At 36.3% G+C, this 18,507-nt stretch overlaps 1 pseudogene; it reads right to left on the reverse strand.

Moving 5' to 3' along the window:
* Positions 1-210: 210 nt before the first annotated feature.
* Positions 211-18,320, reverse strand: LOC113506475 (annotated as a pseudogene).
* Between the last annotated feature and the right edge of the window lie 187 nt (positions 18,321-18,507).

Here is an 18,507-nt window from a genome sequence, read left to right on the forward strand (position 1 = left end):
GGCGCTATGTGTGCGTGCGATTGAAATCGACTGTTTATTATGGCAGCTTCAATTAGTGTGACAGTGACACACAAATGAAAGCTGTGTTAGTACACAACGTCACTGTATAGTTACAAGGGTTACCCACAGATGGCGCCGCGTGCAGAGGTAAGTTAAACTCACTATAGTTATCAAGACACAGGCATTTAAAAAAAAAACTAAAATAAAAACCAGTTATAGAAAATATATTTAAATCTAACATTGGCGTTAAATTCAAAAACCTCAACTAAAATGTATAGAATATAGAAACTCAATGAAAATCATAATTGTGTGAAAGTCTATGTATTTCATAACGACGGAGTGTATTATAAAATAAAAATGTAATAAATACACAAATTTACATACTTTATACAGATATCATACAATGTTCATATATTACCATCTTATATACATTTTATGTGAAATATACAAACAAATGTGGTCTGTTTTGGGTGACATAATTTTAATTTTCCGACAGTTGTTCAATGCAACAATCCCACTTATAATATTAAGGCGAAATTCAGCAAGTACTATGCATGTTTGTTATCTTTCCACGCTTAAAACGCTAAACAAATTTTGATGAAATTTGATACAGATTTTTGACTTCCATTCAGCCTGAGCTGAGAGCAAAAGGTAGTTTGATTTTGAACACATGTAATTCTTCTTATCGTATGGTTGATGTACAACCTGGTGTCAGAGTGTAACCCGCCCGTAGTCCTCTGACGTGACGCAACACAACCCTTGAAACATTCTCAGCTGTGTCGCGCCTTACGATGTTATTACACACCGTTTTAAGCAAGCGATAATTACTTTGTAAAAGGCACATGCATTTGACAAGCCATTGTGCTTAGCGAAGTTCAAAAGTGTGTTGCGTCACGTCAGAGGACTACGGGCGGGTTACACTCTGACACCAGGTTGTACATCAACCATACGATAAGAAGTCTGTCGGAAAACTAACTAATTTATAAAAATCTAAATTATGTGAGTATGTGCATAATAGTCTTAAGATAATTTTAAACTAATTTGTAGTAACCGTTTAGTCGCAAATAGGTATTTAGTGGAAAATTTCAGTCTCTTTTTGTGATTAGGCACTTGACAGTTACATAATTATGTTCTTAAGTTAAGTTTATCGATAAAATTGGGTTTAAAATACGCTGAGTGTAATTTATATTTTATATTAACATCTTAACAACAGCTGAAAACACAATATTACAGAGCGACTGTTTATCTGATAAAATATTTACTGAATAATAGGTAAAAGTTGATATTTGTCAGTCGTTATGTCATTACAGTTGTGATGCAGTCTTACTATGTGATACTGTGTTACAGTAACATGTGTTGTGTTGTCAGATAGACAGTCGCGAGGTAACATACGGGGCTCAGCTGTCGGTGAGACTGGAAGCCGACACCAACATAGCAAGGCTTTGTTTTTTCGTCCACTCGACTCTTAATTCAATGTATAAATCGCGTAAACATTAAAAAAGATTATAATAGATTTTTGCATTAAAAATATAGAATTTATTTTGTGAATAAATCATAATTTAAGCAGTAATAGCGGGTCATAGCAAGACACGCTTCTTATACTTAAACTATGGAATTATTTAATTGTCAAATAAATAAAAGAAATACTAAGTCCCTGAAAGTAATATCATTGATTGTGGAAAAGAGATGGCACTATACGCTCTGTAATATGCTGTCTCTTTCCCACAACTCTAATATTACTTTAAGGCGTGATGGCAGACCTTCAATAACTGCTTTAAAAGCTTTAGATCAAAGAATAAAATATAATATATTCTAATTATAACGTGTCTCATAGATAAATATAATTTGTTTTTAGACCGACTTCAAAATAAGGCATTTTATATTGACCATATATTTTGCACGATATGAAATCATCACTTCTTTTTTTTTAAGGGATCATAATAAAAATACCAAATCCTCATTTCTTACATCCAAACTTTAGAAAAATAATATTCCTTCTAGCTCTTGAAGTCGGTTTTCAATGCATATAACTTGAAAATTGCTTACTATAATAAAAAAAATCACCTTTTTTTGTAAGTTTTTGAATTTCCTAGCCATTTCAAACCCAATTCCTTATAACGCAAGACTGTCAAGTGTCCAAAGCGCTATTCGCGACTAACTTGGTAACAGTGTTATCTACAATATTATTAGACAAACTTTTTGAAAATTCCGTATCATCCTGTTTATTTTGACCATCATCTTTGTCTGTATCTTTAAAACTGTCTGTTTGTGTGTGACCATTGTCTGGATGTACATTTTTTGGATTTACCTCTACATCACTTTTGGAGGTTTTTAACTGTTCATTGTCTAGAACTCCAACTGCGTCTTTTGAATCTGTTTCTTCTTTGTTTTCCTCTGCTGTTCTTTCTACTTCTGCCTGGCTCTCTACTTCTTTCTTTTCCTCCTCTGCCTTTAGCTCCGCTTCAGCCTTTAGTCGTTCCTCTTTCAAGTTCTCTTCTCGTTCCTTCTTTTCGGCAAGTTCCTTTCTCCTCTGGGCGTTCCACCAGGGCATGAACCGTTGGAACATGATGCGAGAGCGATGCTGCGGCTTCAGGACCCAGGAGACAGCTACCTCCACGTCATCGATCCTGGAATGTGAGGAAGAATTGTTTAGATATATTGAAGACAGATTTACGTTTTAGCCTTTTATCAAGTATGTTGGGGTCGGCTTCCAGTTTAACCGGCTGTAGCTGAGCACCAGTGTTTACTCAAGCAATTTTAATCTTAGCAGTTGCAAAACTCTGTTTTTTCCATTTCTATGGCTTTCGTACCCCAAAGAGTTAAATGGCACACTTTTACAAAGACTTCGCTGTATGAATGTAAAAACCATTGAAATAATCATAAATGATGTATTTCTGATGTCACAATAACAAGAAATATACCTTTTGTCATTTTTATAGATAACTAGCTATCCCAGCAAACGTGGTTATGCCATACAAATGACTTCTAGGAAAAAAATGGGGTTTGACAAATATATGTTGTCCGATCAGACCCAGTGAATATGTACCCAAAATTTAATAACCATCGGTCAAGCCGTTTCAGAGCAATTCAATTACGTACATCGTGACACGAGAATTTTATACATTAGATGGTACAAATAACTCCGCTTTCATTGACACAATTCGAACATTTGCGTGCTATTTATCTCCCGCAAGTCCGCCTGCCATCCACGCGAATACATCGTGTAACATTCAATAGTTATCAATACATACCGTCTCTTGAATCTGTTCCTATCCAGGGTGTATCTCTCCCAGTGGCCGGCCCTGGCTTGGCGGGCCGCGAAGGTCCAGACCCGCATCACGTGGACCTTAGGGGGCTTCTCCGAGAACTGGACCTGTTGGACAAAATAGAGCAACTTTAGATGATTGAAGATTTACTCAAAGCGGAGTAGATACTGACTGCACGGATAGATAAGAGGTATTAGGTCACCACACCAAACTATGCAGGTTAGATCGTCGCGTAGGACAAGCATTAGCGTGATCCACGAATACTTGTTCCGAGCCTGGGTGTCTTTGTGCATGTGACTTGTTCGTAAAAACCCTCACGACACAAGAATTAAATTGATGATTTACAAAGCTGTCAAGGTACCGGCACATCATTGCGGGGTAGGACTCGCACCGAGAGATAAAATCTTTCCATTACATCGCACAACGACTAATGAAGACATCTATTCAATGCTAAATATTGCACAGAAAAATTAGCTAGTTGTATAACGGTTTTCATCGTCTGCCAAGTCAAAGGTTCGAATCTCAGCACGCACTAACGTCTATGAATTCTTGGCGTATCGCAAAATAATTATCAATAGCCCAAAATGGTAAAGAAAAACATCGTGAGGAAACCAAACATTTTTGGAGGGCGTGTTGCGCCACATCAGAGGTCTACGAGCAGGTTAACCATCAACCAACAAAAAAAGAACAAAGCTGGTTCAGTAAGATTAATATACCCGAAATTGTAAAACTCACATGATCTTTAACAGAAACTTTCTCGTCGATATCACTTTCAACCGTAATAAGATTTTCGGAATCCATCGAAAAAAGCACAGTTATTTAATAGACCGAACAATCGCACTCGCTGATGTCCACACGATGAATGTGTATCAAAGACTATTAAAACAAGTCTTATTTTCGTCTTGCGTTCTTGGCACGGCAAAAACTTCATTGTTATGCTTTATATTTGTATAACATTCCTTCTTTTACTAATTAATAACAAGAATAAGATCTTAATAAACAAATTGGTTCAACGAATATGTGTGTAAACATGTTTGTGATGAATTGGACCTAGGACTGTATGGAGTCATTAGTTAAATATACCTTAAAATGCCCCTCTGCTGGGCAGAAAGAAGAAAAAAATTAGCTGTGATTGGCTAATTATTAAAACTAATAACTTTAAAATTTCAGACAGTTCTCCATGTAAAATTCGGTATCAAGTAGAATCTGGTACCGATGGAAGGCGACCTCAATACTGCTTGGGAAAAAGTCTACGAAGGAGAACCTATTTATTTTTTGGGGCAGGCAACACGAAAATCGGAAATAAACAAGCTGATCTCCCACGAGATTTGTATAATTTCTAAACACCAGTTTTTAAGGATTCAACGTCAACTACACAATAACCCAGAAATCATTCGTGGTTCACAAAAAATGCTCGTCTTACACGGGGATCGAACCCGCGACAAGTCACGCCGTAACTATGGCGTGGTGACCTCTACCACTCGGCTATCCTTATAGTCAATCTGTCTACTGTGACCAATCCACTAACAGAATAGTTTCATTTTACCAAATGTCACTAGCTTATAGCTAACTACATACGAAAATTTACCGCTTGCTATCCCAGAAAATACTACGAAACCTTGTTAATACGAGCAAACTCGTAAGAGGCACCTGAATGAAACGAAAGCGCATCTCGCCAACACCAATTAAGGCTATAAACCCATGTGTTACACGTTCGCGATTCACTGCGCAGTCTATTTTCATTCACGAATCTGACGCTTGAGTGACGTAATTAACCCAATATAAATTACGATGGACCAACCGTGGGACGAAAGCATCCCACGTGATTGAGTACCATCGGAATGTATAACATTCTTCTAAGGTTAAGATATATATACATGGGTAATTAAACCTTAGAAGATGTGTATTGAATGGTCGTCATGAATGGGCAAAAGTGTATGTAATAATAATAATTCATTTTAAAATTCTGACTGGTTTTAGGTAAATAATAACATTTTGGTTATTGGCAAAAGGACTAGAAATGTGATTGGTATATTATGGAAGCCAAATCATTCAGAAATGTTTCGGGTTACCAAGGGGTAAAACGGGGACCATTTTAAGACTCAACTATCCGAACGTTTATCAATCACCAGTCTGTATTCCTAAGGACAGTGATAGTTAGAATGTCTTAGAGACGATGTTTTTTTTTTATTGACGCTACAACAACAAAGAATCAAAGTTTGTCGTAAATTTAATGGATAACCTTTTTGCAAATTTGATTTTCCTTTTAGACTATTTGCTTGGAGCCATCAAGGTTACAAGTTGACACGTATTTGACCTTGACATATTAAGAGGTATGGTACGAAACCCTTTATGCGCGTGTCTAATACGAAAATATTTAAGCCAACGTTAATTGGAATAAAGGTGTGTCATGATGACATAATTCTGCGCAAAATATGTTAAATCGTGATATCATGTCACAATTAATATAATCGAAGAATCGAGTTTATATGACAAATATTTTAGTAACTTATCTGAAGGAAAATAAAAATTCATTAGAGATCAACTAACATCAGTATTGTGAAAGAGGTGTTTAGCTGTCGGTTTGACTGGAAGCCGACACGAAATCGCACGCCAAACCCAAAGCGCCTGCGTATCGCAGGTTCGATTCCCTCGTAGGACAAGCATTTGTGTGGTCCACGAAACCTTGTTCTGGGTCGTCGTTGTGCACGTGATTTTTTACACAAGCGGCACAAGGATTTTATTCCTTACTGAGGAAGTCGCCCAAAAATGATCAGAATATTCAGTACATCCGGTACATAAATAAATGGTTACTCTTTAAAACTCGATTTGTCATTGCCAGCATCTCTGAATCAAGGTACTATCGTTTATTTTTAACTGACTCTGTGTCACTGCTTCTCATCTTCCGGCTTCGTCATTTAGTGTTAAATTAACGCGTTGTTTATATCTTTATATCCATTCATCGTCATCGCAGAAGAGTATTTGATAATAATGTTTGTTACAAATAAACTTGTATTCAAACTGTGTCACATGCATTCGCAGCAATGTTTTGTTGAATTTGTATATGCGTCAATGAGTTTCATTTCGACTATCGAGGTCCATTACTGGATATGGCCCTACTACTCTCTTTACTACAAAACTTGGTGCTCCGCCTTTCGCATCCAGTCCGAGACATCTACTAGCTATTCATATACATAATACAAAGTTATCACACAACAGTGAAGAAAAAGATCGCGGTGAGAAACCCACCTGTGAATTTGACAAGGGTTTGTTAGGCCACAGCAGAGGCCTACAGGCAGTTAATAGTCTAAGATCAGTTTGTATGTACATAGTAACCATATGAATAATTAAGGAATGATGTGTTTAAGTAACCTAGTAATTACAATATTTTTCAAGGTGGTATGCATTTGAATCATCAAGTCTTGAATCATCAAGTCAGTCATCTATACTCTGACAGAGATTTTACTGCAAAGAGTGTTTCTTGTGAGAAGACGTCAAATAGAAAAGTATGGAAGAAGAAGACATGTTACGCCGACCCCACGTAAAAAATTGGTACAAAGGCAGGGGAATGATGATGAATAATATTTGTCTTTCACATCGCGTAAGCATCTTGACTTTAATTTCAGGAATGATTCGACTAAAAAATATTCAACAATATTTGGAGGATAATCTTGTTCTCATTTCATCCCGCGGACAATGATGACGAAAACCATGACTCAAAAGGAACCCAATGTCCGTACGATGACGCGTCGCTACGTCATATTTACTAACATCATGACTAATAGACTTCGAGCTGAAAGTCGTGTAAGCAGAGGGCATTGAAACCTTAATAGAACGTTTGCCAGTCATCGTATCTTAGTAATAAGTTTTAATGTTGTGTAAATTGTACTGTTATTGTTGACAAAAAAATATGATACAAGGTGAGCTAACGTGGTTTTAATGTTCATTGCTTGTACTATGACCGATTAGTAGGACTGTTGTTTTGTGGGAGCGAGATAGCTTGCTACAGCTGACGTGGCTTCGTTTCTACAAGTCATGCTTCAAGGCAGGGGGGCTAACTTGGACACTTGTGTCCTGTGTCAGTTACAAGCTACCCATAGTTATTATTTGTACGTCCGTGTGCATTTGTAAATTGTATCTAATCACCCGTAACAGCCACTGCTGCAACCTGTGATGGGGTGCCGGTTCGGCGGCAAAAATCCGGTAGCAGGATCCCAGAATCGAATCCTCTACAATCAAAGTCCCTTATCGATGCGAAATCATTCACTAACTTAAGGCATCTCTTGAATAAGTAACTGTGGCTTTGATATATAAGGTATATATTTTTTTTTGTCCTCCCCAACATATTAGGAACATTTTTTTAACCTCAACGACAGCTAATTCATGGACTAAAAGACATCATTAAATAGCGTTTAGTTCTCACTTTAATGTCAATTAAAATACCTGAACAAGGGAAACAAATTTCAACTCCTTGAATAATAACAATATAACATTTTGTAAAGACATGATAAGATTTTTGGAACTCTTTGAAGACCTAACACGGTTGTTTTTTTTTTTTGGGCAAAATAACCTTTTTCATCTCATTGTCCGTTCTGGGGGAGAGAGTAAAAGCGAGACAGCGAAAGGCCTCTTTGTCACATTCACAAATTGTAACAGAAACAAGGTCAAAAATGTCTTATTTTCATTTGATTTATCATAAAAACAAAAAATGTTGGTATGGTTCATCAGCTCATCAAAATAAGCATATACCGAGGGAGGATCCAAAACTACTTTTTTCTTTCCTAGACAAGATATTAATTATACTATCGAGACTCAGTATTTCATATTAGACCTATCACTTTCGTTACACTACATTTTTGACTTTCACATTATATTTTTCTTTTCCTCGACTGGTACTGCGCAGATTCAATCAATACAGCTGTAGCTATTTTTGTATTACAATCTTCCACACATTATAAGTATAAATCAAACTTCAACAACGACTTTACCACATTGTAATAAGGTTTATTTTTGTAATTTATTGTGTAGACGCCGGGACGTTCAATTTATTATCATTCGTTCTTGAATTAAAATATTGGGTAGTAACATCGCGACATTGAACTCTTTTTTTTTACTTGTATTAAAACAAAACTAGTATTTATCGCGTATTTTATTAGGATCTAGAGGTATTTTTCTCTTTATCTTTTCCAGAAGATCGCAGGCTTATAAATCTTTCTTTTTCTCGAGTACTTTAGTGACTTCATTATTTGTTTTATTACTGTTCTAAAAGAATGTACTGTCTACTAGGCAGAGGGTCATCCCATATACATAAGGTTACGCTAGCTCACTGCTGACGACTTTATATTCCATATTTGGATCTTTCCTTACGAAGTTTTCCTTGAAGGCGTGTCAACAAAAATTGTCTAAAGAGTAAGAACTTACATCTTATTAAACTCAAATATTTATCAAGATATTATAAAGAATCAAATATTGCACAGATATGTCTGTTCTGCTTGACTATCACAGCTACAAAGCAACCAATTTGAATAATATTTATCGTGTTTCAGCATAAAACTTAAATAATTATAGACTTCCCTACATACCCTTGAAAGATACGAATAGGGTAGCAAATCCGTTGGTCAAGGCATAAATAAACTGGAAAATTACTTCCAATAGTTATACCGCAAAAAATCAATTAAAATAATCAGTATACCAATAAATACCCAGCACTTATAAACAAAGGAGCTAAACTACCCAGAGAAACACAATTAAAACGCACATAGCAACCAATTAACATTTAATATAATAGGTCATTTACCGACTCTTATCAGGAACCTTCGGGCATCGTCGTCCAACTCCGACAATCTTCGGACGAATAAGAATTGTGTTCAATATGTATACAATGGCTTGGCTTGAATCCAATCTTAGTGCCAAGACTGATATGGATTGGTTGTAATTGGTAGTTTTAGTGACTGGGGCACCCGAGAATTTTAATTATTATTGTATGTATAAAACTTTCAACCGCGCAATAATTGTGTGTTGAAGAACCAGTAGAATGACTTCATCTATTTTCTTATCGTATGATTGATGTACAACCACAGTGTAAACCACCCGTAGACCTCTGACGTGGCGCAACACACCCTTGAAGCATTTTCAGTTGCGCTGGTTTCCTCGCATTGTTTTCTATCACGGTTATATACGCAAGTGATAAATTCTTTGTGACACGCACATGAATTAAAAAAAAGTCATTGTTGTAAAGGTTTGAACCGTCTATCATAGTTTCGTTTTAGGATTGGTTTTGCCGCCTGAACAACGGTTGACCGCAACCGCAGAAGTTTTGGTAATTAGGTTGCCACCAGCAACTTGCATACAATAGCGTCAAACAAGACTTGTTTAAACAATAAACAAAAGCAGACGTAAAACAAAGAAACTGGCGCATATCTGTCCTGAGCCAATTCATCCTTCAAAGGTGAACAATTTTGTAGGTAAGATCCATCAGACAATCCTACATTATCTTAACACCTATACAACCTATATAACAACTGTTAAACTGCCAAATCATTGGTCGTAGGTTTGATTATCGGCACATACAAACGTCTTTTCGAATTCGTGTTTGTGTTACCCAGTAATAATCACTTGTTGATAATGGTGAAGGAAACATCGTGAGGAAACTGGTACCTGAGATTTTTTTCAAGGGTTTGTAAAGTCACATTGAAAGCAGCTTAATCTCTGATACCCATATAAAAAAGACATACAACGCTCTCACATTAGCACTGACCTAGGTGTGATTGTGATTGTTAGTCTAGATTTCAAGACAAGCGAATCATTAAAAAAACAAATTCATTAAAAACAAGGCTTTTGTTGAGTTCTGTAAATTGTGTATAAAACAGTCATTTTTTATCATCCTTTTCTTTATGTTCCCTAGCCCAACAGTGGGACTCTTCCAGGCTAGTATTCTCCTAAAACTGACTGAGTTAATCTATCTATGTCTATCTTGCCCTCTCATATTGTTTTTGTATTATACACATATCAATATTAATAATTATTTCCTCTATTACATAATATATTGCACATTTAAATCATAAAGGAACGAATGGCATTTGACCACGTATCGTTTTATCATGACTTGTCCGTTTGTTGCACAATTTCATGGGAACTGCTTGCCCAATAGTGAAGTGTCTTTGCATAAGAATAATTTCATACATTTGTATCAGTTATTTTGTAATTTTGATATCATTTTAATGTTTCACAAATAGGGGTTTTATTGTATGGTTGATGTATAACCTGGTGTCAGAGTTTTTGCGCCCGTAGGCCTCGCTGGCGGAGTTCAACACACCCTTTAACCATTTTTGTTTTCCGTTAGTCATATTTACTTTGTAATAAGCACATGAATTTGAAGACATTGGTGCGTACTGCCAAAAATTCGCACGATCGTTACACTGGAAGTAATATTGTATTACAATCTTTGCAATGTCAGACGAGAGAAACAGCGGACCACAGCTGCTAGTTTATCACATTTATATTATGCATACAAAAGTATTCGAGTGTGTTTGTATGCGTGTATGTTTGTTACCTCTTCAAGCCTTAATGGCTGGACTGATTTCGATGGCATGAAGGTAGCACATTCAACACTAGGCTTCCCAATCTTGCTCAAAGGGGGAATGTTATTCAGTTATAACTGAAACAAAGGAAGGCGAAGCCAAGAGCAACAGCTAGCATCTTTTAGAAACGACTAGTATATGGGCTAGTTCTTATAAATAGCACAAGTGAAAGGATACCGGTTTCATAGAGAGCTAACTTTCAGTTCGATGCCCGGTAAAGTCAAATGGCATTTTAAACTGAGACGTGTAAGTTTTTGTAGTTTAAGATTTATACTTTTAAACTGCCGAGAAGAATAAAGTATGTCACTTAGGTAGTGACCTTGGTACTATCCTTATTGACAGGAAAATATAACAATTTTACTAGTTGTTGTAATGTTGCTAACCCCGTTGCTTAACCTCGATGTTTATTCTCATTATTTATGTTATAGCAACAACAGGAACACAAGAACTAAGGATATTTAATCTGTCTTGCTATCACAGTTCACGAGACTACACCCTGGTGTCAGACGGTTGGAGATCTCAGGATAATCCCGACAAAAATCTTCATAACGGAGCATGAAAAGACAATTATAAGGTTGTATATACAAAGATATCCTCCCATTTCTAACAACCAGAGCCATTTCAGTAAACCATAGCTCATAAAACTATCTTCGTAAACGCGCACAATAGATTCATAAGTACCTTCATAAAGGCTACACTAACGTCATTCGGAGGGACTGTTTAGATCCCATTGTTCTTTGTTCTATTATTTTCCAATATGGCAATACCGATACTCAATGAAAAGCAACAAACAAGAATGGATTTATAATAATCAATACTTATCTTATCGTTTATGATGGCGATTCGAGTCTAAAACTCAAAATGCTGTTTAATCCATATTTCCGCAATTACCATATTACGTGCAAAATGTTTTTATTCTCTATTAAAGTCCTACAATCGCCATCCGACTTAAATGAAACTTTTTATATGGTTCCTTACCAAGGCTGTCTGTCTGTCTGTCACCAGGCTGTACCTTATGAATCGTGATAGCAAGGCAGTTTAGCTGACTCTGAATGTGTGGTGTTGAATCGACACTAGTTCTAACATTCTGGTGTTTAGCTGTTAGTGGGACTGGGAGTCAACACCAACATACAAAAGAAAAAAAACCTGTAAAACTGGTAGTTTTTTTTTTAATTATGAAAAAAGACGCGAAACAGAGCGAGAAAACAATTCTTTAACCCCGAACATAAATTAATTAAATAAAATTCACATGAAAACTTTCGTTTAACTTTCATAAATAAAATTACAATTGTATCATGTTTGCTTTTGTTTAAATTTCTCATTGCTAGACAAAGGACTTTAGATCTGAGATGGTCTTTGTCTTCAGTCAATTATATGACTCATCAACTCTTGACTACATTGCATTGATTTGGATTAATACACTGGATCTTAATGAAACAGATTAAAAAATGCATTGGAATAACTAATTAACAAGATCAAATAAAATAAAAAAACGAATTAACGAATTAAGCCTTAACCCCCACCTGTGTAACATGATTAAAAACACTCGTACATAATTTACCTTCAATACAAAACAACTGAATTGAAATCGTTTCATCCGTTCGGGGGCTATGATGCCATAGACGGCCAGACATATCAAACTTTTGCGTCAGGCGTGAAAAATGGTATAGAATCTTGGTATGCCTTTACTAAAACCCGTTAGTTTAAGTACTGGAAAAGAAAAAATCAAATCTTTAGTTAAGTATCGTATTCTTTTTCGACATACCCGTGACGTGATTTTGTCTAGAATATGCTATATAAACCGCAGAATATTCAGTCATCGAGGACACTCCATGTTGTCTTTTTTAATAGTTTGTCTCGCCAGAAACCATCAGTTTGAAACTCTGATAGCAGGTTGTACATCAACGCAATATTCATAACGTAAAATTTGTGTCATTGTATTAAATACAAACCGTATTAAGATTGTTTATCAAAATAAACATCGGACAATAAAATAAAACGTATTACGTTGTAACAATATAGGGACAAATGTTTAGCAATTTTCAACCTTAATGCGTAAATATAAAATAATAGCTGTCTGTAAGTACTGAACTCAGACTATAATGTAGCTTTTGAGGAAGTGAGACGGAGTTATATTATATACATGCGAAGCGCTCTTTCGCTTGCACTATAGCAAGTTCTACTATTAAAGGTCGTTTGTAAATACCTTAGTATTGCAAACACACACGGCCTTGTATATGTTGTACGGAAATTCATGTTTATTATTCTGTGTTGGTATACGTAAGTGCTAAGGCGGTTGAATCAGCCGTTTGCTTGAGACTCTATAGTCATCAATTTCTTGAGAATTCCCACGATTGTTTTGATGTAATATTTTGATAATTAGAGATAGCCGTTGAGTCACATATTAAAATTTGTATACGTATAACAAATAATGCTAGCTATGTTGTTGTTTTGAAATCAAAATAGATAACAAACATTTCATATAACCGTGATAGTTACATAGTTAAAATTTTCAGTCATTTTTTTTGTCTATTTAACAATCAATACTAAAAAAACTGAGTAAAATAAATATCAAAAAGGTTCTCATACAACAAACATTATATTCTTTTAGTTTTTATAGATATTTTATTAATATTTGTCCAGAACCCTTTGTGATCATATCCAATTAGCACTTGACCGATTTTTTTAGACGGCTATAAGCCCCAATAAGTAAATTTTCAAATCAGGTCAAAAAAATTGTACCTGTCTTGAGGCCCGCGCATTATTATCTAATAGAGGTGATATCGAGGCTAGTAACCTGTTGTTAACAACATTCATATTCGTCCACGTGCTTGTGGCGTGATCTGACCAATCAATTAAAGTTGAATAGAGGTTGAATTGATTATTATAACGTGCTGCAACATGCTACGACTTAGTTTAACCTGTGGTTGACGACTGCTGTTACAAAAAGAACTTGTATTTTTGCCTACTTCTACAAGCTAATGACTTCCACCCTCGTCGAGGGTAAGGAACATTAATCCCTCCTCGGTTTTATATAATACATCGGACTATGAAAGATGCGAAATTCCATAGCTGTGCTCTTTGCCTCTATAATACGATTTTCAGGGAAACAATACATAAATACACAGTGATCAATGCGACTCCCTTGAGATTATAAAACTTAGGCCAGTGATACCAGATAAAAATATAAACATTGAACCTCTACTGAGTTTCAAGAAAATACCAAGCGACAAGGCTTGAGTATTTCAAAAGTTATAATTAGATGACTGTCGCTGTGTTTCGTGGTACAGGACAAAGGTCGGCACTGTCAACATTTTGATTAGTCATTTAGTATAATACATCCCATTAATCACATTTATATTATAACAACAAAACAAAAGTTATGAGCTCATTGAGGGTCTTCAATCACTTTTACATCATAAATGGTTAATTGGAGTCAGTTTTAAACCTCTGTCTGAGGTAGATGATACTGTGACATGACTGTAAACTGTAGTTTCATAATGTAAATACGAATGTTAGAGTGGGAAAAATGAATTTGAGAATACGAGAGAGGAAGAAAAAGGGCGTATAACGGCATCTCTCTTCAACACCTACAGTTCCACGTCAAAAAGAGAGAGAGAGCTAGCATACCATTGCTGCATCAATTGAAGTGTAGGCCTATTTTGTTCATGTATCGTTTATCTGACAACGTTTCGCCATAATCTATGTACAAATGACATTACCTACAAACCACATTATGACGTAAACGTTGATAAATACCCTTGTAAACAGTTCTTGGACTTGTGTAATGGCGTTACTGCGACTCGGCACGTACTACTTTGAACTTAAAAAAAATATCTTTGTGCACGTGAATTAAATGTTTGTGAAACACACCGCGACATAAGGATTAGATTCCTTAAGTCCAGAGTCGTTTAAAAACAAACCCTTTCCATGTTTCTTATGCATGTGACTTGCGACACCAGGATTTCCCTAGTGCGTCGCTTGAAGAAGAAAGAAAGATCAAATTCTAGTACAATACAATAGGTATCTTAGTGATTTGATAAACAGAAAGCGCTGCGAAGCGAAACATTATCTTATTGTAATAAGACTTGACGATACAATGAACAAATTCAAACCCTTGGTCGGTGATCACGGTAGGTTAGTACGGCCACCAGGTTTTACATCAACCATACGATAAAATAATACCTATTTCACTACAAACAGGTTTTATTCATATTTGAGTACTTAGGTAATTTTAATGAACATCGTTATCGATATTACGATAAAATGCCTCAACAATTCTGTTATTAATTCCTTATCTTATGCAAATTGCGTTATCAGTGTAGCGTTAGTAGTCACTGCAGTATAGAATGACTTACGATATACTTTGTTCAGACTTTTTCGTGAATGTAACAAATATTTGTCGATCTTTGTAACACGGACAAAGTACAGTAAACAGCAAGAGTAGATGAGGCGAATTCGCTAGTATTGATTTCGGATTTTGATCATCTACTTTTGGGTATAATAATACCAGTGTATACATGTGGCACAGCTGGCCATAAAGACCTTATGCATAGAGAGAAGGTTTGAACATTGCATTACAACGCTAGGTCACTGAGGGTAATATCCAGTAATTGAAATCGAAGTTTCCTCACGATGTTTTCTTTCAATTAGTCAGTTGTGTCTTAGAATAATTAAGATAATATAGTCACATTAGTTTTGCCAGCGTGGAGATTGAACCTGCACCTGGTGCACAACAAAGAACAGGAAGGCCACCATCACACCAGAATATTATAATTTACGAGGAAAGCGGTTAAAGATAACGTTAGGAATCTAAAGAATCTTTATGTCAGGAAAACCTATATAAGTATTATAGTAAGTATTCTAACAAAGATAAAAAAATAAAACAATATATTTGCAAAATTTCATCATCTTTAAAGAACTGATATAAGGCTTGTGAATTGATTAGTTAAACGTCACGTCACTAGCGCGATATCTAGTTATCTACAACACTAATGCGAGGTAAAGACAAATATGGCGCCTGTTTTAATTACCTTATGTTATTGTAAACAAGTTTATGTCGTAAGTAAATAGTTTAGTAATACAGTAAATGAGCTGATAGCAGAGTGGTAAGGTCACTTTAATGACCATACCGCGCGACTTGCGGTTCGATTCCGGTTGCAATGAATAAAAATACCTTTGTCTTCAACTTTATGTTTTTTTTGCGATATGTTTACAATTGGTCACTCATAAACGTATCAAACGCGATAATAAGCACGAATTTAACTTGTATAGTTAATTAAAAGACATTTTTCAAACAAACAATAATAACACCTACCTACATAAACAAAATCTTTGCATCTGAAAACAGGATTACAATTACTATAACAAACTTACCCTCTTTGGTGGCAGATCTTTTCTCAAGCGCTTCTTCCGTTCATCTAGAAGCAGTCCAGTCTTCTCCGCAACCTCCTCGGTCTCTACAGCAATGATATCACACACATCCGTCACTTTAGCACAGTCCACTTCATCTTCACTACGGTCAACGTACAAGCTGTCATCTGCTAAGTTACAGATGCTCTTAGACAAGCAAGATGGCAGGTTGAAGACCGTATTCTCACATCCCGAATCGCTGACATCAGAGTCACTGTAGTCTTCCTCATCGCTTGTATCTCCGAAAACATCGTTGGAAGTGTAACAGCTGTCCGGTGAGTCCTCGAAGACGATAAATGAGTCTTCGGACTCACAGTCTGAGGAGCGTCTCCGCTTAGGAATGTCGTTGAACACAATTTGGAAGGAATCGTTGTCACTGTCTGTGACCGAAGAGTGGAAACGGCCAGACACTTCATCAAAGTACTCTTTAACAGTGTTTGTTGCGGTACTAAGAGGTTTAGTAATGTATTTCTCCAAGTTACAGACTGACGGAGAATTGTCTACGCTTGACAGGTCTTCAGTATGGATGTCATTTGCGAACAGCAGATCATCTTGGATGTTCTTCTTCATTCTTGACTTTAAACGCTTACCGCAAGTGCGGTTGGGGTTCTTAAAGCGTTTGTCCTTTACTTTATTTTTCAGTTTTTCTGGTTCTTTAATTTCTGCTACGCTAACCGGAGGTGGTTCAATGGGGGTAGTTTTCTTTCTCCTCTCTAAAAGTGCTTTCAACTTACTAATTTTGTCTTCACATGAAGCAACTAATTCTTGTTTTGTGTCTGTATTTACATTACTATCAATAGTTTCAGTTTCAGGTACATTTTTAACAATTTCAGTGGTCTCGCAGACCGGAGTAGGTTCAGCTACTGGCTCTGGCATTCTGGCAGTCTCAACTTTGACTTTGGGAGCTTCAACTTCATGGAAAACATGGTCATGGTAACATACGGGGCTGGAGTATTGAAGATAGGAATCATTGGCAATGTTTTCAAAGTCTTCCGGAGAGAAGGCATCTTCAAAACAATCTTCTACAGAACCGGCTTCAACAAAAACCTTTTTGGGACGCCTCCTTCTAAAGTTGCATGGTACAGGTTGACTGTGGGTGCCTAGTAGAAGGCGTACTTGCTCGATTTTACTCTGGCAGTGAGCAACTGCCTTTCGGCAGTCAGTCATGTCTGATACTAAAAGCTCGCCGCCCATATCATTTGAGCAATTTTCATCCTGTAAAATTTTATTTTCATCTGAAGCTTTGGCGCCATGCCATAGCGGCGGTACCGCCATCTGCCCGCCATTTTCCTCACCAAAATCAGACTGTTTACGTTTACTAAACATTGCGTTTGTAATTACGTTCATTACGCCAGAAAAAAGTTTGTGATGCCCGATAGTCGGGAGTAGTCTGGTTGGTTTAGCATGTTTGCGTTGGTTTCCACGCCAATGGGGGTTTCTTTAGATTTAGGCGCCATTTTATCCTCGGTAATGATTGTGTCCGCTAAGTTTTTCTTTAACGGATCCGGAATCAAATGAAGGTTATTCAGAAATAACTCGTCGCCAAACGTAGCTTGGAAGTCTCTTTTGGTTTCTGTACTGTAGTTTACAATCGAAAAGTTGTGTGGGGGTTTAAAAACAGTGCGCCTGTCGCGCCAATTAGTAGATAAATTCATTTTTTTATATTCTTTATACACTTTTATTTTCTATACACTTTAACTAAAATCACAGATTCGGCATTTTAACTCACGCGCACATTGTTGAAACTCTTAGGTCCTTAACAAAATCTGGAGAAGGCTTGTGGAAGTGTCCGCTGCGATCTGTTAAGTTCACAAAAGTCTTCAAGGGAAAAGCACTAGGGGAAATCCACACACGGTCACCGAAGAAAAACCCGTCGCTTATACACACAGATGAAGATTTATCTCCGCAAATCAACACGTCTGCGATCGAAAATGTTGTCTTACAATTGCTTTTGTTGGAATAATATTCGTTTTTAGGCTCCATTATGACGACAATAACTCGAAAATGTAATACACGTCTTTATAGTTCAGCCATTTTGTGAAAAAGATAATGTGACAGATGGAAATATTGCTTTTGTTGTCTTTGTCCCTAGTGATGTACACATGAGTGTTTGAATCGAGTAAATTTTCATTTCAATTATAAGTTTCGATCGATTATTGTCGCTGAGACAAATAACTTAGAAGAAAATGTAACATTTTTCACAAATTTAAAATTTCATAGATATTTGAACGTTTAAACCACATTCGTTA

The sequence above is a fragment of the Trichoplusia ni genome, assembly GCF_003590095.1.
Source record: "Trichoplusia ni isolate ovarian cell line Hi5 chromosome 17 unlocalized genomic scaffold, tn1 tig00001913_group16, whole genome shotgun sequence".
Taxonomy (NCBI): Eukaryota; Metazoa; Arthropoda; class Insecta; order Lepidoptera; family Noctuidae; genus Trichoplusia; species Trichoplusia ni.